At 38.7% G+C, this 26,000-nt stretch overlaps 1 long non-coding RNA gene across 1 annotated transcript in view; it reads right to left on the bottom strand.

The window, feature by feature from the left end:
* LOC139593865 (uncharacterized) overlaps window positions 1-13,336 on the bottom strand; it is a 99,845-nt gene extending 86,509 nt beyond the window's left edge. Inside the window, exon 1 of the long non-coding RNA XR_011680413.1 lies at window positions 13,205-13,336. This is a non-coding gene — a long non-coding RNA (uncharacterized lncRNA). The remainder of the gene's footprint in view (window positions 1-13,204) is intronic.
* Window positions 13,337-26,000: the final 12,664 nt, after the last annotated feature.

Here is a 26,000-nt window from a genome sequence, read left to right as displayed (position 1 = left end):
GGAAGTGATTTATTGGTCATGTGTACACACTGAGTGAACCCAGGTGTTTTCCTTTCACACGTAAGCCATAACCACTGTCTACTGCAGTTCCTTTTTCCTCAGGTTACTATTGACTTATACAAAAATTTACCATATCTATGGCTATGAACAACATTCTCATCATGTTTAGTTTCTAACCAACAAAGTTTTGTTGCTCCAAACCACCCTTAACCCTGAAGAATGCATTTTCTGTTGCTCCAATGGACTACTTGTGAACTGAAACTTTCCTAGTCTCCATGATGGTCCATTGCTTTGTTACCTGCTACTCTAGCAAATTCCTTGCAAGCAATCTGCAAAGCCCAGACTACAACTGGGTTTTTAACTCCCTGGCAGATGTGATCACAGAATTATCTTCTTATTATTTAGGACATCATGGTACTTTGAATATGTCTACTGGGAAAAGAGTACATGAAAATACACATGTGTATCAGATTGCATAATTATTCAGAAGTAGCCAAAATTCAGTCCCTGATTTAATCTACTATTAAATATAGTAATTACTTTTTTTTTAGTCAGTAATTAAGCTTCCCAAAAGCCTGAAAAAACAGTACTATGGCAAGAATAAAATAAATCAGATCATTTGTAACTTTTGATTCTTTTTTCATTAGAGAACTTGCCTTTAATCTGTTTGCATTGCATTTCTTCACCATTTCACCAGTTAAAATAGTTGGAAAAATTTTAGTTTTTCAAGTAAATGGAAATCAAGCATATTTTTTGTCTAACTGATAGACTACAGGCACACTGCCTTATTTGTTTCAACTTTTCCAGGACATCCTGTGTCCTTTGTGCCTTTTTCATTCTTTGTCCATGAAGTTACTAGGAGCACTATTAAATATTTTTGAACAAGGACTTAGCAGAGGCTGCTGTTGGGGTTTCCCACTTCTCTTTACAAATCTCTGCTTTTCAATGACACCAGCATCACTAGTGAGCTGGTGTGTGTCCCAGGAGCTTTCATCCCATGCTAGGGAAGTAAACAGATGGATGCACTGAGTACAGACCTTCTCCTCCCTTCTGAGCCACATCCCAGTACAACTACTATTTTACTAGAATTCCCCTAATTCACACACTGCCCCTCCAATCTGCTCCAGGACTTCCCAGAGAAGGGATAAGCCTCACTTTTAAGAAGAGTAGAGGCAAAATGAGACTACTCCCACACTTCCATGTGATGTCCAGGGAGGTTGTGGAGACTCTATCATTTGATAAGCATAGCCCATGGGCCAGAAAATTATTATGGAGGGGTTCCATTCAACTCCCATTGGCTTTCCAGCAACTACAATGGCATCTGGCCCACACCTAGGGGGTGTGGCTTAGAAGCCACAAGAAGCCTGGGTTTAATGGGTTCTGGTACCATTAAAAAAAAAATGCAGAGGATGGAAAATGGGCAAAGCTGTAAATGGAATATGCAGTGCAGTGTGGTGTCAAATATGGTTTGTATAGATGGTTGCAGCTTCTCAGCTCTTTGGAACTGGAGCCCTAGAGCCAGGAGGAAACAGAGTGAATGGGACAAATACTAAGTGTGTTTGAATTGCTTTAAAATATATGGGAGATTAAAAGAGAAGAAGAAATAAAAAAAAAGAGAACCCCCCCCCCCCCCCTTATTTTAATATAACTAATTCTTTCTATGAAACAGCAGACAAAATATCATGTATTCATAGAGAGGCATTTCCATTAGCTTATATTTTAAAAAATACTAATGAATATTACTTTTACACATTTCAAATGTTTATTTAATGAAAATGAAGAATGTGATACACTAAGGGATGATTATTTAAAAATAGCAGCACGTTATGATGCAGTAAAAAGGCAGAATCTTAATAGCTGCTTTCATTTATATTTTATGTACAAAAACCCAGCATAAAAACATTATAAGAATCTGACTCTAACTGAATCAAAGTTATTCAAAGTAATGATGTTTTCTCATCTTTTAAAAATTTACTCCCTTATACTAAGAAAATAATATCTGCAGGTGAGGTACTAGACTTGAAATTTAAACATGGCTGCTTTGTTGCTTTATCACAGATTCACTCTTTGGCAAAGGGAGAGATTTTATGGCAACTTCACCTCAGCTTCTGTTCACTACTAACAGAACTCTGTGAACTGATGTCCTATGAAAACCAAAACTCCTAACCTGGTATTTGTGTAAATGCAGAGCTTCTGCTCCCACCATGACTCACAGATGGACACAGTCCCAAGGTTTACAGTCCAGCCTTTCACAGAGCCTGACAGCGAGCTATGCAGAGAAGTCAGGTCAGTAGAAGCACAGCCATGCCTGCGCCTTGCCTTAGCAAGGGACTTAAAAACAAAATATGAAAGATGTTAGGCTGTAAACTACCAGGTCTGGCAGCATTACTGAATCTCTCTCCACTCTCAGTGCTTTCTGTCAGAGAAGACTGCTCAGCCCCATGAAAAAGTTCTCACTCTGACACCCAAATTAAATCAGAATTATAACAGAAGGTCAGTAAATGAGCCCTATCCCCTGGTTTTGCCCATCTCTAATGTCATTAATCCTTGTATACATATTTTTTTATATAATACATATGTTGGTAATTAAGTGTCCATGAAACAGACCTACAAGGAAAGGTCACTATACTGTGCCTGCTCAGTGTGCCTGTAGACTGCGATGTCCTGCTGATGCAGGTATTATAGTTTTTGTATGACACTGTAAATTACTGCGGTTTCTTGCAGGGTTTAGAACAGAATAATGGACTGCATTACTTTCATTATTAGGTGATGAAACTTTTCTAAATTAACTAATACTAACAAAAATATTTTCTCCCTGTTTTGTGTGAAGCATGTTTAAATGAAGAGATGTAGTGTGCAATCATGATCAGACACATACCCTGCAAATATAAAAGTGACAAGAGTCTCTCTCCCCATGCCATATGTAACACAATAACAGGCACAAGCTTTTCTATTTGTTGGTGCCTATGACAAAGAAGCAGAGCTGAACCTGTCTCCTGTGTGTTCACTGGGCTACATCATCTATGTATAATAATTTTAACTGTCTTAATGGTGTGCATGTCAAATTCGCTGACATGCACCCAGGAATGTGGTTTGCAAGAAGCATCAAAGCCACCACTAGCTCATAGTTCAAAAATAGCTGGTCTTGGACCTTTGATGGATAAAAAACCCGATGTCACTGAGTGAAATAGAAACAAGGTAAGAAAGCAGCTACTTTTAGAACTAACATTTATGCTTGACTAGAGGCATTGGGGACATAATCTAACTGGTTAGCTGATGAGAGACCCTACAGGAGTTTTCCACGAAAACAGGAAAACAGCATTGAACTGACATTTACTCAGCAAGCCACCAACCAGAAGTGCTTGGGGGACCCCCTACACTGAAGCTAAATGCCAGAGCTGTATAATGATTCGACTTTGATGGATCCCACTGACGTCCCAAAGGCTGTTCTGTTTCTATTTTTTATTTCTTTCATCTGATCTTCATCCATAATTTGACTATCTATTTTTAAGTGTCTATTTTCCTTGTGATTTATATATTCCAGGCTCACCAAATTACTTCAGTACTTCATCCGATCACTAACTACTCTTTAGCTTTTAAAGTGATGCTGTATTCCCAAACCCATCACGTTTAGTCATGACGAAAGCTGATCACTTTAAAAGCAGTGACAGACATACCCCTGCAGCCAAGAACCCCCAATTTGTCCTATAGTGGCATTCTTCTATTCTTGTCTTCTACTTTCTATGGTAAGCTCCTGAGACTAAAAACGTAAGAAAAAATGGGGGGAAAATAGTAACTTTGAAAGGTTTGTGTAGACTTCCTTTCCTCAGGTCTGGGCATGGAGCATGGGCAGTTGGCAGGTTTGAACAGTCCCCTCAGCCAGGGAAGCTCATTCCATTACTGACTGTCTGACCCAGTCTCTGTCCACATGAAGCTATGGTAAATTACTGAGACTCACTCATGCCAAAATTCTTGTGCCTGCCACCAGGGAAGCTCAAAGAGAAGAACTTTCTGCAGGATGTGATGAAATGCCTTAGCGTTTGACTTTCAAGCTCCCCTGCTGCCATGCATTTCTGTAGGTGGTGCATTGGTAGTTCTTTATTTAATTGAAAAGGTATTTTTATTAAATTCCTAATTTTTTTTTTTTTGTCCAACAGCAGTGTAAGCAAGTTAGTTAACTTTTAAGCCTGGCACAACTCATTACAAATTATTGCTGTGAAAAGTTTGAAGGTCTCAGAATTTAATCTCAGTGAATGTTCCTCAAAAACAAAGGCAGAGAAAGAGATTGTTCCTCAAATGTAGATGATCTCTGGTTCAATGCTCACCATCACCATCATAAAGGGCTTTTTTTAGTGGGATAGGGTATCAGGGAAGAAAAAGCTTTTCAGTACAGTGTATACAGTAGTATAAAGCATACAGTACAGTGTATGGTTTGCTTCATTGAAAGGTGTGACCAGATGAAGAAAATAAAACATCTGGAAGATGCCATTTAGTAAGAAATATTTTCAGATCCTTAGACTATTGTTTCAAAGAAAAAAATAAAAAAAAGTTCTGTTTTTTTTTTTTAATTTGCTCTGAATAATATAATAATAAGTAATGTTTTAATTTGTAGCAGGAGAAATTTAGCTTTTTAATAGAATAGATATCCTATGGCATTTCTGTCATTTGAACATTTTAGAACAGATGTTCATCAGGAGGAATTTAGGTGCAGGTGTGTTTGCTTAGGGGACATGGAAATAAAGCAGGTGAATTTCTGTTGCTGTTAATTTTTAATTTCACACTGCATAAAGTCATTGTCAAAAATCCTCTGGATTCTCAGAAACAAAATTAGTTAATGGCAATCCTAAGTTAAGGCAGAGGTATAATCAATGTGAACAGGCATTTTTTCCTCCATTAAAGAACAGTTTGAATTAATGAGTAGGTTTTATTTGTCTGCACGTGCCATGAGGCAGGATCCAGCTGTTCAGAATTGGTAATTTAGTGTCTTTTCAGCTACTCTAGAATACTTCACTTGCTTCCTGACTGCTGCTACAGAATGATATGTCATTCCCATGGATCTGTCAGTTCCATGCACACCTGGCATACTGATGATGTCTTAGAGAGAATGCCCTGCAGGGAATGGGCTGCGAGCCAGCACAGGCACATGCAGTGACCCCCAGAGAGGCAGGTAGTACCATTGGGCATGGCCTTGTGCATCCTCACATCCCTCCAGCTGCTGCAAGAGAAGCACTTGGGTCTCCTCAAGGCCCTGGGTGAGGTATCCTAGAATCTTGTGAGTGGAACTAACACGGGTCCATGCAAATGAATTGAGCTCCTAGTGTTTATTTTAAGCATGGAGCTATAAAATGCTGCCTGATTCCTCTTGCCATATGTATAACATATGTTGAAATCATGCTATTGCAACCTCCTCTGAAGCCATGTAACCTGTTATACTTCAAACACTGACCAGCTCTGTTTAACAACAATTTGTATATGATTTTCCCAACTTTTATGGCACTTCCAGCATAGGTTTTAGTGCTTATAATTTCCTTTCTGACATATTTTTGTGGCACAATAGACCATTAGAAAATGGTTGTTGAAGATATTTTAAAATTATAAAATCATTGCTAATTTTTTAAGGCTTAATAGCAATATGCTAAAGAAATCGCATAATATGTGAAGAAAATAAGAAAAAAATGGTGGAAAATTTTTTGTAGGTAAGCATTTACCTTATGAACTTCTATACCTATCAGTATTCAGAATGCTATTCTGTCTCCTAGTTGGGGGAGAGATGAGGTAAAATGAAAGAGGGAAGACAAATAACAAAAAAAATTTCTTTACTTTTTGTTATAATAACATTTGAACTCATAGGTCACTCCCTACTGAGGTTAGCACAAATTTAACCCACTAACATTAAATATTAATGTTTTATCTTTCTCTTGCATTTTAAATCAAAATTTAAAAATCTGTTTTTTCCCAGAAACTAGCCACAGAGACTAGAAACCATTTTTCTTTTCATAAAGCCATTTTTATTAACAGGAATATCTTGATCATAATAGGTTTTGGATTTCTGTAACTTCCAGAATAAGAGCAGAAGCAGTTCTCACTTAGCTCCTTAGCTTTTAGAACTGTTAATGATTACACTTCTGATTAACAACAGGACTATGACTATGACTAAAAAAACTATGTCTGGGTGTTGGGTTTTTTCCATAATCACCTCATCCTACTTGGAAAAACCCACATGAAACAAATGAAAAGTTAAATATTCCACAAACAAACAAGTCTGAAGGTGTGTATCCCTACATACTCATGTTTTTTATCAGTCAGAAGAAAGAATTTCTAAATCTGAAGTTATATTTTTGAAAACATTAAGTCAAAAAAGAAATTGCAGCTCTGAGGATCAATTTTTTGTATCGCTCCTTTCAAATGTTTTCCAATATTTTCTGCAAGTTTTGAAAGACTCTTTAGGACTTCGGGAATTTAAAAATGAGCTGATCTAGAGATTTCATAATCAAAATTATTCCTGTACTATAGCAAGATTTATTATATCTCTTGAAGCTGAAAATACAATGATATATCCTACAACAAGGATGTGCAGGCTAGCCACATAATTGTTTAGATTAGAAGGGAGCTCAAATTCTCCAATTTCTTACTTAAAGAATGCCAGTGAAAGCATGTTTAATCCAACACATCTGTGTAAAATGCAGCTGTTTGAAAACATTCAAGCCTTGCGGTCATTCTACAAGAACATACCTCTTTAAAATAAGATGTTTATGAATAGAAAAGCAAGAACATATTTTAAATAGAAAGTAAAAAGTCATTTATCTTCTTCAAGAGATTAATTTCATACTGCAATGATCCAATGTACTCTGCAGAAGAAATGTGAAGGCAACAAGCACAGGAAGTAATAACTGGAGATCAAAGCTTTTGTTGTCTTGGGCAAGTTAGAATGCATTTGTGTGGGTTCCAGTAATATAATTATAATTGCACTGCACAAAGGTGTGAGATCTGAAGTATCATTATATAGTACTCATGGCTTGAGATGATGGGCAACAGGCAGATAGCTTGTTTTAGCATCCTGCTTGAAGATTAAAGCTTGGATGATAAGAAATAACTTGTTTTCTCCCTATCATACACTGGTGAGACACAATAAAGCTTTGGTAATCAAACAAATGTTCAAACCATGGTGATGAGCATGGTACAAAGAGATTAAGAAACTAGACAACTCAGTAAATTTCAGCTTCCAAACCTCAGCAGAACTGTAGACACAAAGGGACAAACAGGAATTTTCTGGGAGAAGTTCATGTTATCACAACATATCTGCTAGTCTGAGAATAATTTCAAGGTGCTATTAAGTAAACCATGCATCCATCACAGAACTGAAATTACACATCAATAAAGCATTGTAGGCTTGCATAGCAATTTGGGGTCATAGAGTAATAGAAACATGGAATCATAGAATGCTTTGGTCTGAAGGGATCTTAAAGGACATCTAATTCCAACAGCCCTGCCATGGACTGAGACACCTTCCACTAGATCAGGGTGCTCAAAACCCCATCCAGCCTGGCCTTGATACATCCAGAGTTGGGGCATCCACAACTTCTCTGAGGAACCTGTTCCAGTGTCTTCCAGTGCCTTACCACCTTCAGAGTAAAGAATTCCTTCCTAACATCTAATCTAAGCCTACCGCTTTTCAGGTTTAAGCCATTCCGCATTGTCCTATCGCTACAGTTCCTGATGAAGTGTCCTTCTTCAGCTTCCTTGAAGGCCCCCTTCAGATACTGGGTGGCTGCTGTGGGGTCTTCAGGCAACATTCTCTTCTACAGAGTCAATGATGACTCCTACAACAGAAGGAAAGATGCTTGTGTGGGTTTGTCCTGGGTTTTTTTGCAAGATCTGATTTCTTGGATGTGATTGCAGACAATCCTCAGATTTGGAGTGTGCATAATCCAGCATAGTAGTCTGTTACCCACAAAGTATTAGCATAACGTTTTTAAATAAATCACAGAACAAAAAACTTATCTCAGTTGAGAACTGTACTGTGCAAGTCCCTTCCAACTCAGCATATTGTATGTTTCTAAGATTAATTCTTTTCTTTGAATATATTGACTGGCCCATAGATTTTGTTCTGAGAGATAACTGAAAGAGAAAAATTTGCTCTGCTAATTGGGAGATACATGCCCAGCTCACTGAAGATGTTCTTCTCTTTCTCTAAACACTGTGATAGGCTTTTCCTCCTTATAGACTATTTCTACCCAGACTCTGCATTTACAGTAAGGATTTTTTTCTAAGTCATTCAGGTGTGTTTTATAAACACCCTGGAATTTAGCACAAACTAAAGATGGAGACAACAGGACAAGTGCAAGGTCCTTCACCTGGGAAGGAAGAACTCCTTGCAGTTATGCCAGTTGGGCTTGATGGAGGAGACCAGCACTGCTGGCAAGATGGTAAGGTGTGTTGGCAGACACAGAGTGAGCAGGAGTCAGCAGTGTGCCTTGGCAGCAAGGAAGAACAACAATATTTTAGTCTGTGTGACTAGAAGAGATGGAGCAAAGTAATCATCTCCCTTTACACAGCACTCCTTGTACTGTTTCTACAGTATTGCATTCAATTTTGTGCTTCCCAATACAGGAAAGACATAAATAAACTAGGGTGGATTTAGCGAAGGGCCACCAAGATGGTCAGGGATTAGAGCACTCACCGTGTGAGGATGAACTGAGAAAGCAAGGCTGGTTCAGCCTGTTGCAGAGGTGGTTCCTTTCCTTTCTGGGGTTCTTTTCTGTAGCTCCCCTGAACCTCTGGGAAAATAAGTGAGAAGATGGAGTAAGGCTCTTTGCATCAGGAGGGTGAGACATAATGGGCAGAGATAAGACTGAGCAACCTGGTGAGCACAAACAGCTGACCCTGCCTTGAGCAGGAGGTTGGGCTGAACACTCACTTCTCAATGTCCCTTCCTGATGAATTTATCTTGTGATTCTATGCATTCTCAGAAAAGAAGCTGAAGAGTAGAAAAGATAACAGCTAATATGAGTTACCAATATTTTGCTGTTACCAAAGCAGAGAAATCATCCTGGCATCGGTAAAGTGGAGCAGACTTGCGAGACCCTTGCAAAAAGGTAGGGAATAGTCTGCCCTTTGCTTCAATCATGAGAAGGAAGAACCTTAAATTGTAGCAACAGATTCCATTGCCATGTGTTCTTCCTTTCGAATGATATTTCTTAACCATTCACTCCTCTGAAATAGATATGAAGCCTCATTTATAGATTTCTGTCTCTATTTGCATTGTCTTTCTAGTATTTTCTGTCCTGCTTGCTCCTCTATGTACTTGAGATAAATAATAATCATAACAATAATAAAGCACCTGCTTCTTATTTTACTCTAAAACATTGGGGATGTGATAAAGGGTAGTAAAGAAGAAAGGGGAGTCTGAAAGACAGAATTCAAGCTTTGGTTTTAATTGGTAAGAAAAATTGTACCTTGGTACTGAGAGAATATGCTTTAAATAATTCAAAATTGCCTATAAAATTAGTTACATCAAGATAGACATTTTGGCTATATTTAACATAATAACAAAAAAATGAGGAGGAAGAAAATTAGCTGTGGATCATCAGAAGAACTGTTCTTTCTTGCAAAATCAAGCATTGCATCTCCTAGGTTCAGGATCACTCACTGAATAAAGTCACGCACTTCAAGAAGTTTAATCTCAAAAATGTGGATTTTAACATTTATGTCTGATATGAAGTCAATCTACACTGGATTCTACCAGACCAGATACATTTAATAGGTGCAATTACTATTCTAGTCTACTTTTAAGATCATTCTCAGGCCAGATTTGGATTTCTAGAAAAACGAAGAACTAGACTATAATGCTGGTAGAGAAAAAACTACTCTTGGTAAATGAGCATTTTATGGAAATCACGAAGATTTGTACTTATTAACTGATCTTACTTATCCTTTACGTCACATAAAAATTTGATGAAAACCACTTTTAGACATGCTTGTTCTTGACAAAGCTCTTAAAAGATTTATGGTGCTTTGCAACATTTGGTTACAATTAGAAGGTGAACAAATCTCAAAATTGTAATTGGCCAATATCTTTTTTCAGTCATCTAAAAGAAAAAAAGTGAAGAGTTAAGTGTTCTTCCAGTAAAATAATTTTATTGAAGACATACCAGGAAGTATCTCCATGGAGATCTCCACAAACCAAAGAGCAATATTTCTCATAACCTCCCTCAGCATCAATGGGGTGCAACATAGATAATCTGAATTTCTGATTTTTTTAAGGTTAGGCTCCAGAAAGGTTCAGGTCTAAATTCAGCAAAAATAGACATTGAACCTTAAGGCATCTAACACAGTGTGCAGAACTAATGCAATCTGAAGTATATACAGCTTTGCAGAAATAAAGAAAACCAAAACCAAAACCAAAACCAAACTAACAAAAAACCAAAAAATCAAACCCAACCCAATAACCCCCCCACCCCCCAAAGAAACAAACAAACAAGAAAATCAAATTAAAACCAACAAAAAACCCCTCTGGGAATATTTATACAGTTGTATATGAAACCATTCTTTGGAGATTTTTCTTTCTCCATTCCCACCACACTGCCTGCACCAGGAAGGAGATATGGCTGTTCAGGATTGAAGAAAACTGGTCCCAGTCCCTTCCTGACTCCTTCAAATTTCCTGAGGCTTACCAGTCAATTCCACATCCCATTACAACCATTTTCCTGAAAGCCAGACCATCTGCTCTCCTAATGAAAATGTGAGGGCACATCAGGTGGACAGAAGAAAAGTGTCTCTGAGGTCCCAGGCAGATGTACCACAGGTAAGTCAGAACTAGAAAAAGAAATCTTTGTTCCACCTTGTTTCTCCTTTTCTGGAGAAAAGTGGCTTTCTCCTGCAGAGAGGCAGATGCCATGTTGCAATGGAAGTTCTCCCTCTTCATTGTTCTGTATTTTCTAGTACATATTTAAGCAACAAGCAATCATCATCTGGCAAATGCTCACACAGGCAGTCTAAACAGTTAATTTCTGTGCATTTCTGACTTTTAGAACTTGCTTTGCAATCACCTCTGCATGAAAAATGAAGTTGTTTGTATATTTGCTGCTGGCAGCATGAAGAAAGCAAAGATCATTGCCAGCTTTATTCATAGTACTGCAGATTAGTCTGAAACTATAATCAAGGCTGGTTTTTGCTCCTTAACACTGGCCTTTTGTTGATTTTCTGTCTAATATTCCCCCAGATAAACAAATAATGCATAATTTAAAAGGGCTAAAGAAGAATGTCACCTTATATACCACAAATTTTTATTTTAAAAATAAACGTTATGATGAAAACAAAAAAAAACCCACCATGACCATGTTTTATCATACAAGTCCTGAATTCCCATTCACTTCTTCATAAGGAATGAGAGAAAAACAGGATTTCTGATTTTTTTTTCCTAATTGCTCTAAGTTGCAGTATATAAAAACTGCACAACTGCATCTGAATGTCTTCTTTAATTGTAATTTGTAATGAAACCCTTTATGCTTCCTACATTGTCCTCTGTCTCAACAACATTAAATTCCAATTTGTTGACATCTGGTCCAGTCCAAATCAAATCAAAGACATTTGACATTGCAGAGCTGTATTCAGCAAGCTTTCAGACAAACAGCAGAGGTTGCAGAGAATTTGTTACACACCACAACAGATCTCCTTCATCCTCAGTATACACTGAAAAACAGTGTGAGAATCAAGTATTGGAAAAGAAAGAATGAAGAATTAAAAAGGGATGTCTTTTTCTTTCCAATTTTAGGTAACCATAAACTGGAATAATTCCCCTAAAGTCTGCAGAATACTACTGTGAAAAAAAATAGAGAAATTACATTTTCTCACCTTGAACAAAAGCTGTTTGATTTTAAATAATTGGATGACTTTTCTGTGTTCACAAATGCAGTGTTCTAGTTCCCTTGTAATAAAGATATAAACAAGCTTTCTCTAACCTTCATCTCCCTCCACAAAAACTGTCTACTTGAACTTTTGGTGTATGTAATGAATAAAACTTTTCTTAGGAAACCTGAAGCAGAGGTCAGTAAAGCAAGTGAAAGAAATGTTGTAAGAAAGATAATTGTAATGCAAGGCCTAGGAAGGGAAGTATCTGAATAACATTAATGATTTCATTCCTTCCAGTGCAGAACTCATGAGGTAAAATATCTGTTGTGATTTCAGTAATGTAATGTGTCCTCTTGACTCTACCCCTTTTAGGCTGTCCATGTCCACATCAACCAGAACACCATTTGGAGCCATGCTGATCCATTCTGGTCCCTTGCTGCACCCCTTGGATTAGGCCTTGGAAAGGAATCAAGCACCCTAAGTTTCCCAAGACAATTAGAGAAGTTAAATAGGCAGTATCCAAGGGTTAAAGTGAGAGATATTTTCTCAGGAAATCACTATACAATTCACATGTATTTTGAGTGTATAATTTGTCATGATGCCCTAGCTAGTGACTGCAACACTTCCCTCTGAAAGATCATTTTTGGTCCATGAGGTTACGTTAGACCACAATACGAAAAAGTTTGCTTTGGGATTGTTTTGGACTTTATTCATTGAAGATTATTATGTTAAATTATTAGCTTAGTAAATGTAAAGATTTCCCTGAGATGAGATGATGATACTGAAAACTTCAGCCTAGAGCTAAGTATTGTCAACAGAAAAACTTCCTTCCAAAGTGTATCCTTCCAAAGGCCAAAAACTACTTATCAACATGTTGTAACAAAACATGAACACAACACCCTCAATCAACGTGGCTTGGTGATTGACCTCAGCCATCTCTCCTTTCAACAATGCATCAGTTTTACCATCAAAAACAACTTACAGGAGGGTGTTAATGTTCTCCCCCAGCTCCTGCAGTAGCAACTGCAGCAAAGCGTGGGATCAGGTTGGGGTGGGATGATGAAGACAGAAATGAGCTGGTATGCAACTCCAACAGCCACTTAGCAAAGTTATGTTTAATGTTGTGTTGGTTTGTAATTATTTCTACAAAAATTAAATATGAAGGATAGAAAATTTCCAAATCAAATGACCAAATCAGAAAAAGCCCTGCTCTAGAGACTCTGCAATACTGAGGTGCCATGTGCCAAAGCTGTGAAACAGCCCTGCATACCTCAGGCCTATTAAAGTGCAGCTTCTCTTCTCTGGCCTCAATTCCTAAACCTGAAATAAGCAAAAAAACATAAGACAGACATACCTAGCAAGAAGTGCTTCATGAGATGCTCCTAATGGCAGTAAGTCACCCCAGATGGTTTCATGGGCTCTGAACATCCACAGGCACCTGCTAGCTGAAGGCCTGTGTCAGTAGCAGAGCCTCTCCTCAGTCTATTTTTCAATACAAAAGTATTGAAGATATGATTCAGTGTCATGCACCTCCCCACTCCCTCTCTCTAGTTGAAGAAAGAAGCTCATCCTGTACTCCTCCACCTTCCTCTCCACCTCCAGCTGTTTTGAAAGAGCTGCCTGTCATGTTTAAAGCAGACCCCACCTTACAGTGAATAACAGCATCTAATAAAATTCTGGGGCACCAAATCTTCCTGCTTTCCCTGAACCCTTGAGGCTACTTAGAGCTCCTCAGCTTGCCTGTGGTAGAAGGGTGAGTGACCCAGCCAAATCACCAGCTGTTGAGTCACAAGTAAAGGAAAGGTAGCCACTTCTTGCAGGTGCTCCAGGTGAGACCCATATGCCAGTGTAGACCTGCTGTAGAAATGCCTCAGCTGCCTTTGTTCCTCCAGTCACTGGAGGGAGTTACTGCCATGAGAGTAAAAGGGGAATACAAAAAAAGGCCGTCATGACAACCTACCAGCTTTTCCTCCCCAGCCTCCAGGCTTCTATCTTGGGCAGAATGGGCAAAGCCACTGTTTCTCCACCAACACAGTTCCCCATAGCAGCAGGGAAGAGGATGGCTGGAAGCAGAGCAGCTGCTGCAGCCTTCTGGAGTCAGCTCTGAGTCACCACACAATCACAGCGCATCATTATCGCCACTTAGCATGCATGATGACCAACACTTTCCACAAATGGCTAATAAATGTCTATCACTTCTATTTTAGCCTTCCCCTCTTATTTTATTGGGTTCAATTTCTCATGCCAGCACTTCACAAGCATCTTGGAAAGCAGCATTCAAAGTGTCTTCTTCCAGACTTTCAGTTATACATATCAGAGGTAATTACATTTCAGGCAGTAGCCTGGAATCTGTCAGCACTGGGGCTGTATTCCAGATGAGGGATGTGTCTCTGGGCTGGCTTGCTCCAGAAGCAAATCTAAATGTAGGGCACATGGAGGTGCAGGAGAATACTTGCTCTTCTTTCCACCTGCTCTCCCACAGTGACACAGTCTTGCCCTCTTGCTGTGCTTGGAGATTTTTGGATGTGTCTCTAGGACTACCTGCATTACTTGAATAGCCATCCCTTGGGGAGAGGTTGAAGAGCCAGGCAGAAGTATCCTGGAGTCTAAATCAATTTTAGATGAATTTATCTGTAAATATTCAGCTGGACTGTGCCACTCTAGAAATTTTTTCTCCTTGTACAGAGAGAAACAGTAGCTGTTAGCAGTACAATGGCTGCAAAAGATACTCCACGGGGGAACCAATTCTTACACTGTTATTAAGGAAACATCTCATAAAAATCTTTCACAGATCTGACAACTCCTTGCTGAATTGTTCAAAACTATAACCTCTCGGCACATTTTCAAGAGTATTACATAGTTTTCTTGCTTTGCTTCTCTGTGTGGAAAAAGCTTGTTTGTCTCAAAATTCTTGGTATTTTAGCAGCATCAATTGAATTGAATAATCAGTGTCTTTTTCTCTGTAAGAGTACTAAAAAGAAAGAATTGACTAAATTTATTGTGATTTAGCCACAAATTTATTGTGTATTTAACATGATGATGTGCTCAATTTAACACATTTATCAATGGAGTTAAATATATGCCTGCTGGGGTTTAAACTTGACAAAGACAACACAACATGATCTGTCATTTATATATTTGCCACACACATTTTGGAGCTAATTCACTTCTCATTCAATGAAGAAAAACTTCTACATTCACTGCAGTTATTCCAAAATTATGCTCACATAATTTGCAAGAAAAACCAGCCCCATAATCCTTACAGTATAACAGAAATTATCTATACACAATTTGGACTAGAGCCTCATATGCTGTGAATCATGTAGGAGTTTTGATTTAGAACAGCTGAAAGATCTGTCTCACCAAACATAAATTACAGGCTTCATCTGAGAGGTAAATCCCTGGGAATCTTTGGCTGACATGGAATCTATGTGCTGTTTTCACATGCAGAGTCTGGGTATTACCAGACAAAATCTTAATTTGCTGAATACTGCAAGTGATACTCAGGCATAGCTAGGGCAAGAAGGTCAGGAAGTTAAGTCATACTTTCGGCTCTTAGCCACCTCTTCTTCCTAACTTGCAGCAGGAATTTCAGAAAAAAAAGACTTTCTTTCCATTTCCTTGACATTGCTCAGGATTGGAAGTCTTTTTTCCCTGCCCTTCTATCATCATACACAACTCTCTTTATCTCTCTCTTTACTCCTTCCAGGACAGGAAAAAAACACATCCTTTCTATGTGCCCAGGGTGAAACAGAACAGAATCCCTTCAATTCAGCTCAGTTATCTGAGGATGTGTACTTTTCTTCCATGGCACTGTTAGACATCTGCATCTTTCCTAAGAGGGGATCAGATCTATACATGCATGGTAATTTATTCACTATAAGTGGTTTTTAAGTTCCTACAGTCCATCTATATCTATCTATCTATCTATCTATCTATCTATCTATCTATCTATCTATCTATTTTTCTATCTGGTGTGCTATCCTTTGGGAAACAACAGAAACTGCACATATTTCTTACAACATCAGTGCATTTTTACTTGTCTCTTAAAACAGGACAGTCACTGGAAACAGGAGTAAGATGAGGCAGTGTGACACAGACTGCCAGGAGATGTCTTAACACTCCAACCTGGTATTTTCTCCATTGACCTGCGTAGGTTCCAGAGATTTCCCTAAACTTTACCCCTTTGGTTTGAAATCTGAATGTGAACTGATTGTTACCCAACAAATTATCTCACTGCCATAAATATAATTAAGAATGTGGGGCAAATTCCAATTACTTTTTAAATGACATAGTTTCAGCAAAGATCATTCTGTATTCTAAAACCTCAGCTGATTATGTTACAGCAGCTGAGCTGGTCCACTGTGGCTGTGTTGATGCAAGCAAATTATAAATTACCTGAGGAGGTACCTGGGCATAGGAATACTGTCTTCTCATGCTAGAGTTGTGCTATTAGCATGTACCAAATAATTTTTTCCCAAATAATTCCTGGGTACTCTTCAAAAGTTAACACTGAATGGACATTGCCACAAAGAGGTCACATGCACATAGTCAACCTCCTTTGGAGGCACTGGGGATTCACTAGCACAGGCATGGGCTGTTCTGTACTAGTTAGCCTCAGTTACTGTAAACATTTCTGAACACTTTTATTTTGCCAGCTTGTAGCTGTAGATATGCTCCAAACTCATTCATATTGTAAAGCAGAAAAAATTATCCTGAACACCACTGGATAGCCTTTAAACTAAAATGCATCTTGAAAACCAGGACTGAGTCCTGGAACTGTTATTACACTCAGCACTGGTGCTTAAACTTCTGTAACATACTCATCATACATTTGCCTAGAATTCAGCTATGTTATGAATGCCTTGTACTGTACCTTATATTGCTCTTATGGTGACTGGCATTCCACAGCAAATTAAGAACATACTCTAGTTAGAAAGCCTAAGCTGGGATAATTAGATGCCGAGCATGGCTCTGTTACATAAAGATTGCAAAGTATCTCTTCTTGAAATGAGGGATAAGTATGCACATGTAGTCTGTGTCTGCAATTAATAATATAGCAGTGCTGTCATGGGCAACAGGATCAATAGATTAAACCACCCCCGACCTCATTATAATTCAACAATGTAGGAGGAGAAGGTCATGGCCGTACTCAGGGGTTAAAATTAAGAGGAAGATTCATTAACTTTGAATCCACCTCATCATGCCTGCAAGTCTGTATACAGAGAGATGGCTTTACATTCTTAATAAGATAGGAAGCACTAGGAACTGAAAGAATTAGAAATAACTTCAGTGAAGTAGAATTTAAAGCCAAACAGCATTGACTATAAAACAAGGTAGTAATTCGAGAAATATGTGTGTTCTAAACAACATTCATAAATGCATCGATAAACAGATAAATTCAATTATATTATCTTATGTTGAACTCTGATATTTTTCTGACATTACTTTTGGAAATTAATCAAAAATGTAGGAATGCTGTGCTTTAATTCATGACAAAATAGGACTCAAAAATATTATGCATGACAAATATCTAATGAAAGAAAAAAAATCTTTGGTACACACTTTATTTTGCCTTCTGCACTTTTCTTTGCCTTCCTCCTTTTTTGCAGAAGACTTACTTTGGAGGAATATGTGGGTACTGGTATGGTTGTTGGCATCAGAGAAAGATTATCATGACAGCAAACTTGAAATCATGGCCAAGTTTAGTACCAAGGATGTAGAGTGACACTGATGGCATGAGCTCCTACACTTTTTATAGCCAACCTTGCAGCAGGAAGGAAAAGTATCACTGCATTAGTGTAATGATTTCTGTAAGTTTGTATCTTTGCCCTGGCAAAGATCAAGAATTACATGTGCATGTGCTTTCACCTGCTTGTTTTACATCCACTCAGAAAGCAGGTAAGAAGATATTTCTGTCTTCTCTGTTCTGATGTTAAAGCACTGACTGTTTTGGGGTTTTTTGTTTTGTTTTTTTTCTTTAAAGATGTTATCCATACCAGGTATTTTCAAATTAAAAAGTGTAGTCTCCAGCTGCTTCAGGAGATGGGGTGGACACCATGATTCCAATGGTGTGAAGGTGGGTAGTTGCACTTCCTGTGCTGCTAGGGAGGAAGTGGCCCAAGCAGTGAAGCACTGCTGTGGGAATGTTTATACAGTGCTGGAAAACAGCACCACTCCCTGCCAGCCTGTACCCACCTGCCTCTGGCTGACCAGAAATGGGGGAGTACAAAAGTACTTAAAAGTTTCTTTAAAAACCCAGCCTTTGCTTGCTCAGAACATGACTCTGTCCAAGAGAAGAACCAAGTCTTCTACAACCCTGTCTTTGGTTAAAATAACAGTAAATGATTTTCAGTGCTGTGAGCTTTGCATGGTGGAGAGCTGGAAGCTGAGAGCAGGAGTTGTGTGTGCAGCACCTGCATGTGTGAATGATGGGACACGAGAGAAATGGAGTGCATGTGATACCCATGTCCATGTCATACCAGTGTAAAGAGCAAAGCTGAGGGGCAACCCTGGACTCCCCAGGCTGCATTCAGGATGGTGCTAACTCAGTTGCATGTCTGGTTTTGAATAGAACTTGTCATGCTACCTCTTGCTAAGAGCATAGGCAGAGAATTCACAAGTCTGGAAAAAATAAAAAGAGAAAGGCTCTGCAGGCACACCCTCATTACATACTCATACTGAAGGCAAAACAGATATCTGAGGACTAGTTTTATATGCAAAGAGAATGTCTTGGATGAGCACATACTAACTAAGGGCAGACCCAGCTTCAACTCAGGCTCCCTTCAAGTCATACCATGTTCTATGTTCACAATGTGGACATTACACTGGTAGACTAGAAGTAACAAATACCAAACTTCAAGATGGCAACTTTTGCTCCATTTCTGAATTCTCTGGTATTCAGAAAGTTTTACTGAATTTTTTTAATGCTATTGGAAATAAGTGTTTTTCTTTTGGAGTTTTTCCCCAGTGGTCATTGTGTAAGATGACCTTGTGAAAGTTCGAGTCTGTTGACTCAGAAAGTCTTAGCTTGAAAGATAGCAAAATATTCTGAAAAGTATTGAAATTTGTCATCAGCATTGCAAGAATAAGGTGATGAAAATCAAGAAATATTAAGCAGACAACTATTTTAAAATTGCACAACCTTTTAAATAAACAAATTTGAAATGACACGGCACATATAAAGAAGACAATAAAGTTTTGTTATAGAGATGTCCTGTACTCTCTGGACTAAATTCTATGATCTCTCAGATCTCCTTAATTATATATTCTTGATGCTTTTCATGGTGTTTAAATTTTAGCGTAAATAAAGAAAACCTAGATGCTGCTAATTACTCTGAATTTAAGTCATGCTAACTGAGGTTTAATACAAAAACTATCATGATGTTTTTTCATCCTCCTCAGAGTTAACATTTATTACCTACAAAACACACCAAGACAAGAATGGCATTGAAAATACATACAGTAGAGGTTTTTGTGGCAATTTTGTAGCAGCTTCTAATACAATATAGCAGCGTCGCTAAACTGAGCTCCTACAGAGGATATATCATGCCTATGAGTGTTCTGAGTTCACCAGCAGATGAAATCCATTTTTCAGTAACACAAATACTGGCTTAATTTACAAAGATTTATGGATCAATTTCTTGCCCATAGGCTGTGTATCACAATCCTGTATTGAGCTCCTTTCATGCCCTTAAGGGCAAGCTTAAGGAAAAACCTTTTGGATCATGTTTCCCTCCATGTTAATTTTTAAAATGATGTGCTTTCTTGCTGGCTTTAAACAAGGCTTGGAGATGGTAGCCAAAATATTTGCTGACTTCTTTTAATTGCTAATCCTTCAAAATTTTTCTACCAGGTGTACGGCCCACTACCAGCAGACTGTGATATTTGTGGTGGCCTGAAAAGGAACATTCTCACCTACACATCAGTTTAAAATCTGATTTCTTAAAGCCAATGCCTCTTATCATACTGCATTAAATATTTGCCCAGCTATTCTAAGCTGCATAATAAATAATAACCGTGTATTTCCCCTATAACCCTAGGAAGCTGGATTACAAATTACATTACTTCTAGTTTGTTATTCAGTAGAAACAAAGACATGGCATACATATTTTATTTTTCATACTTTCATGATTTCCTGTTCACAAGTTTATACAACTGATGTCTTTTCAGCACAGTTACCACGGAAATTTCTGCTAAATACTAATAAAAGTGAAAGACAGATTGAACCGAGCTGGAATAATGTTTTTATTTCCCTTTCTCTGAAAGAATCTGAGGTAATGAAAAAGCAAAAAAAGGGGCTAACACCCCATTCAAAAATTCAACTTATCAGATAAAAATATTTACCTGCTGTTATACTTCATGTTCTTTTTATATTTTAATAAGCTTATACATTTAAAAAAAAGCTTTAATAAAACACACTTCACATTGTGAAAATTAGTCAAAAATATAAGTTTAAAATTCTGCAAATTAAAACTAAAGTCAGAACTTAAAAAAATACATTGTAAAATGTCCTTACTTGCAACTAAGCCCTAGCACAATAGTTTACAGACTTTCTAATTTCTGTGTGTAATGTATTTTGTTTTGAAATTGAATAGATTTTCTGTGGACTGGCATTAAGTATACAGATAACTCTGGAATAGGAGAACCATATTCCCTGAATAAAAATTTAGTTGATTCATAAGAAAGAATTTCTGTTCATATGCACTGAAAACATTCAGAAATATTTTTGAACTTTACAATTATATTTAATGATTTCTCTGAATGAGAACCTACTAATGTAAGATCAAAGGAACAGAAATAAATAGTAATTTAGCTCATGGCCTTTTTTATTTTTAGCTTATAGTCCTTGTAAGCCCATATTAAATCATATACTTAATTTATTCAGGAAAGATAGCAAAGGAAAAGCAATATTTACCCTCCACCATCCTCTCCATAATTAACATCTGTTAAACTTTGGAAGCCTAATCCACTGGTCAAGTTACACATGTTTTCACTTGGAATGACAACTATTTCAGCAGCGATAAATATTTATCCTGGTTCTATGCAGGAGAATAAATTTCTGGTTTTATCAGCTGCATAAGTAGTAGACATGTGCTGTAGACTTAGGAGGGCTGTGCAAGTGAACATCACTTATCTGCATGAAGAAGTTGCTTCAAAAGGTGAATTTCATAAGAGAAGGAAAAATAAAGATATTTGCTACCTCTGATCTTCACTTGGCCTTAAATGAGCTGAGCCTGATTTTTTATAATTTCATACAATCTCTTTTGTATATCTATAGCTGTATCTATATATATATATATTATTTCATCAATAAAGTAATCAAATTTCAAAAATTAATTAATTAAGCCAGTAATCTTTCTTTTGTAAACAACCCCTCACATTCCCAGAAGTTTCATTACTTGTTTGAGCACCAGGTAACACAAAATACAAATCTTACTAAGACATGCACAACCAGTACATTTGATTTTGGTCACCAGAACTTAAGAAATTGACATGCAGTAAAGTAAGTACAAAGAAGGAATTTAATTTGCTTCAGTGTCAATGTGTATGGATAGGAAATCTGAGAGAATTTTAATCATATTTGAGACTGGCATGTAAACATAATGCAATATACTGAATTACCATCTACATGAGAAACTTTGTGAAAACATTGGTACAGTGAGGAAAAAGGGTTCTGTATGAACAGTGAAAATCTTTCTCTTGATTGTAACTACAAGGAAAGAATATGTCTTCTGTTCTGATATGTTAAGCAGTAAAAGAGTTATCTTAATCTTTTTAAGTCAGCCTTCAGGATATAAGCTATTTACAAGAGTGTTGAGAAGAGTGAAGATTATCAGTACTGACAAGAGAATAACTCCATGAGTATTAGCATGTTGAGAGTACAAATAGAAATACTAAAAAAGTGTACTTGTTATCTACTACATGGTTAATTCATGGCAGAGTGGTGGGGCTGTGGAAGTGGTGTAAGGCATTGAGATGTCTTATTCTATATATTTTCCATTTGTATATCAAGTACTAATACTTAGACTATAACTGCTATTTAACAGAGGTGAGGAGGTCAGAGGAAATGTGAACTGCTTATTTTGCCAAAAACCATTGCTAAAGTGTACACAGATTGGAAGTCCTGTGGTATTCCTACTGATTTACTTAAACATATGACAGCTAACATGATTTTTACCCTGCTTCAGAGGGCTCTTACTACTACAGTCTGGCATCATAATTTTTTACACAATGATGATGTGCCACAAAGAAAGAAAGGGACATGAAACAATTCAAACTTTCTGGATTTCCTACTGACACACAGATTTTTTATTGTTGAGTACATAAGTAAACTTGTTGCAGAGAGTAAATGTTATGCTCCCTGTTGCAAGTATTTTTAAGGCAACACAGAGATTTTTAATTTAAAAACATCATATGCATTTTTACAAGCAGCTGGTGTTTAAAGTATGTTTGTAAGCAAATTGCAGCTGATGTTTTCTCGGCTAATTTGGTACCGAGGGACAATCTTGAAAATTAGATCTACATATGACTAACAAAAATCTGTGGCACAATGTAATTAACTGAGCCAAGGTAGACCCTCAGAAAATGACACTAAACACAAGAGGTAAGTCTCAGAGCTCTTGTGTCATCATGTTTGCATTATGATTCATGCATCAGCCGGCTCCAGTGGAGCCTCTGGAAGCAGCTTCCATCCCTGCTGAGCAGGGGCACTGCGCTCTCTGCTGGGCACAGAGCAGGCACGGGCAGGAAGCAGAGGGGGGTTTTGGGAGTGGTGGCCACCACAGCTGTGCCCATCCCAAGTCCCTCGTGTGAAGCTGTAGCTGCCATGCCTTAGCCCTGGAAGAGCTGGACCTCGTCCTGAAACACACGGGAGTGTCTCCCGAGCCCAGTCCCTCTGCACAGCCGCTGGGGGCTGCCTCACCTTTATATGCCCACAGCAAGTACTTTAGCTTAGAGACACCCCTGACCCTTTCAGTGTGAGTCTGACTTGAGGGCCTGATGAAGGCAGAGAGGCTTTTTAACCCCAAACCAGCACGAATCATTACTGCCTTGCTCTGGCTACCAGGAAACATCAAATGCCCAGAGGCCTTGGTTTTCCCACCCTGGCCTGGCACATTTACACCAGCCAAAGGCAACAGCACTACTGGCACACCCCAAAAGCTAGCCCAGCACTTGTGAGGTGGGGAATAGGGCACTGGAGGGGCAGGGTTCCCTCCCTCTTCCCAGACATGCACTTGCATGGCCAGCGACATCCTCAGGGCTGTTTTTCAGGCCATGGCCCTGACACTGCAGCTGGCTGAGGGCTGCAGAGGGCTGGTTTGAGTGCTGGACTGAGGTACTGTGAGGGCAGCTCTGAATGCAAAAAGCAGAACAATATGAAACCTTAAGAGACAAAACCTCAGCTGCTGCTCAACCATCTCAATGGCCACTACAAAAATGTCTGTTCCATCATTTAAGTCCTGCAACTATTTCTGCCTGTGCCAGCAGGCTCACAGAGCCTAGCTGCTTTTATTTTGTGTTGGGAACATCAGCACTATGTTTTGACCTTTATCCTTAAGTTCCCATGGACTACTTCAGAGGAGAAACCATTCTGACAAGGTTATACTAAAACTGAGCACCCCTGACAATTTGTACATCCTTAGGTAAAGACTCAAAATCCAGGAGTTGTCCGTCTATCTAACTCCTCATCTTCTACTCCATATTTCAAATATATTAGAATGGGGATCTTTTCATCATGGCAAGTGTCTTCAAAAATCAAGCATCTATCACAGTAATGGCCTGGTCCATCCTTGCATTCAGGTAATGACATGTCAGCTACAAATGCCAGCCCCTCCTAAGCACAGTGGAGGCACCCTACAAGAAGTGACATAAGCATGTTGTGACTGTCAGATAATTTGCAAGTCAGCACCATTAGCTCCTGCCAGAAGACATGTCAAGGTGACAGCACAGCTGTTGGGCTGTTGAGGTGTTCACCAAACCTCCACAGGCAGGAACACTACGTCCAATCCCAGGCAATGCTTGGTTTGCTGCTTCCTCCACACCTGCACTGATGGCTTCATAGGACAGCTTGCACCCACTGCTTGGGAGTGGTGACTTTGCTCTCCAGTTGTCACCATGAGGGCACAAGCTGGGCAAAGGAAACGTCATGTTTAGGGCAGTTAATCACTCCTTGAAGAAGGCATCTGCATTTTTGCAGCACAACAGAGCTTTCATGAAAGGCTCCTGTGTATTTTTAAATTTAACAAATGTGTTCATGTCCTACACAAATATGTTTGAAACAAATGTTAGAATCAGTAATGGAATTCAAGGTTTGGGTTTTGTTCTTCTGGTTGCAGATTTACTTTGATTCCCCATGACTGTAGCAACTAGATCTACAGCTACAGCTATTAGAGGAGAAGGGAATTCACTCTCTGTGAACACAGCAAAAGGAGCTCAGTGAATCCAGCTTCAGGCAGTGAGTGAGTCAAGAGCACCATCTCGTGGTTTTCCCTTTCCAGAACCGATTTCATTTTGAAAAATCTCTATACTACGGCATAATTTCCTCAAAAGGAAAGTCCTTGGCTTAGAGAATTGGGAAAAGAATTCTCATTTAGAATCCTAATCTAGATTCCTTTTTTTTAAAGTTTCTAAGGCGGGGGAGACTTTATATTTTAAGGCTAAATATACAGCATTTTTTGAGAGTGATCACTGACACAACTATGACTTAAACACTTAAAAAAAAAACAAAACAAAAAAAAAGCCCACCATTCAACATGCTAAAATTTTGCTTACTTGCCGTGAAAGTTTTAGCTAGGGAGAACATATCTGGCACATGTTGCAGTTTTGCCACACGTTAGAAATCAGGCTCCGAGGTGACCAGCTCGGCTAAGGTGCCAAAGAATCAAAAGAATTCTTTTGATTTTTCACAAAGGCTTCTGCTGGAGGATACATTAAACTGATAAGTGCATCCAAACTTGTCCCTGTTTATCCAAGTGACTCAATCATCACTATCAGGCACCTCTCTTCAGCTTTTCTCCTTGCTGTGATGAGAGCTGAAATTGCCTTTAATGACATAAAGCAGCTCCTTGGGTTTTTCAGGACAGCATCATAAGTACAAGAAAGAAAAGCTTAAAAATGCAGATATTAAATATTGATTTCAGAAAGTCCTAAATGCCTACGTTTGTCTGTCTCCCAGCTAGCATTAGTATGAAGGAATAATCTGTCTTCACAGCTGTTCAAGCTGGGGGAAACAGCTGCTAGACACAGCAATTTACACAGCAGAAGAACGTCCCACCCTTCCTCACCATGCAGAGCCATTGCTAGAGATAAGTAAGTCACTGGAAGAAATCTGTACTTGCACCGGGAGACTCTGGCAGCCTGCAGGTATTTATCACCCTCTGTAGATCTGAAAGGCGTATGCAGTTTGGGTAAGCAGCTTATCACATTCCTGCAAAGTCACTGGGGCTGCCAACTGCTGAGTTTGAAAGTGCTTTTTGACAACAGCTGCAGTACCTGAGGAGTACTGATCTCCATATGGCAATTGCCGCGCTCCTGCCCTGGTATGACTCACAGCGATTGCATATCAAAGGCAGGTCCGAGATAGCTCAGCAGGCATCCACAACAATCTGCATCTACGACTTTCACACCTTCGGCACACAAATCACTCTCCTCAGTACTCCTTGGGGCACCTACTAGTAGTAACACCCATCATCCTCACCCTCTGAGGACCTGCTTTCTCCCTCAGCAGCAGATGCTAGCATGCCTGGGTGGGGACTGATTGTCCACCTTCTTTTTCTGCAGCTCACCATTCACTGAAACTATTTACGAGGAGACCAAACATCCTGCGACTTCCAGGAAGATGCATGGTTTTATTCAGGCTCCATGCTCAGTGTTATTGGGCAAGGTTTGAAATGCTGGACAGGGTTATGATAAAGAAATAGCTGTGCCACCCTAACAGATCCTACGCATCAAAAAATTGTAAGTGTTGATTACAGATCAAGGTCATGAAGATGTCACTTGCTTGTTGAAGGCTGCAATCTTGAATGTCTATTCTGATTAAAACTAAAGCTGGTAGGCAAGGATCTGAGGATCACATAAATCAAAAAGAGTTGGGCAAGTGAAAACAGCCACAATGGTTTGCAGCAGATCCATTACATTTTGGGCAAAGC

The sequence above is a fragment of the Agelaius tricolor genome, unplaced genomic scaffold, assembly GCF_023055355.1.
Source record: "Agelaius tricolor isolate 1412-34295 unplaced genomic scaffold, bAgeTri1.0.p SCAF_1, whole genome shotgun sequence".
Classification (NCBI taxonomy): Eukaryota; Metazoa; Chordata; class Aves; order Passeriformes; family Icteridae; genus Agelaius; species Agelaius tricolor.
The sequence above is the reverse complement of the archived record's forward strand: the minus strand, read 5'-3'. Positions and strand labels throughout refer to the sequence as shown.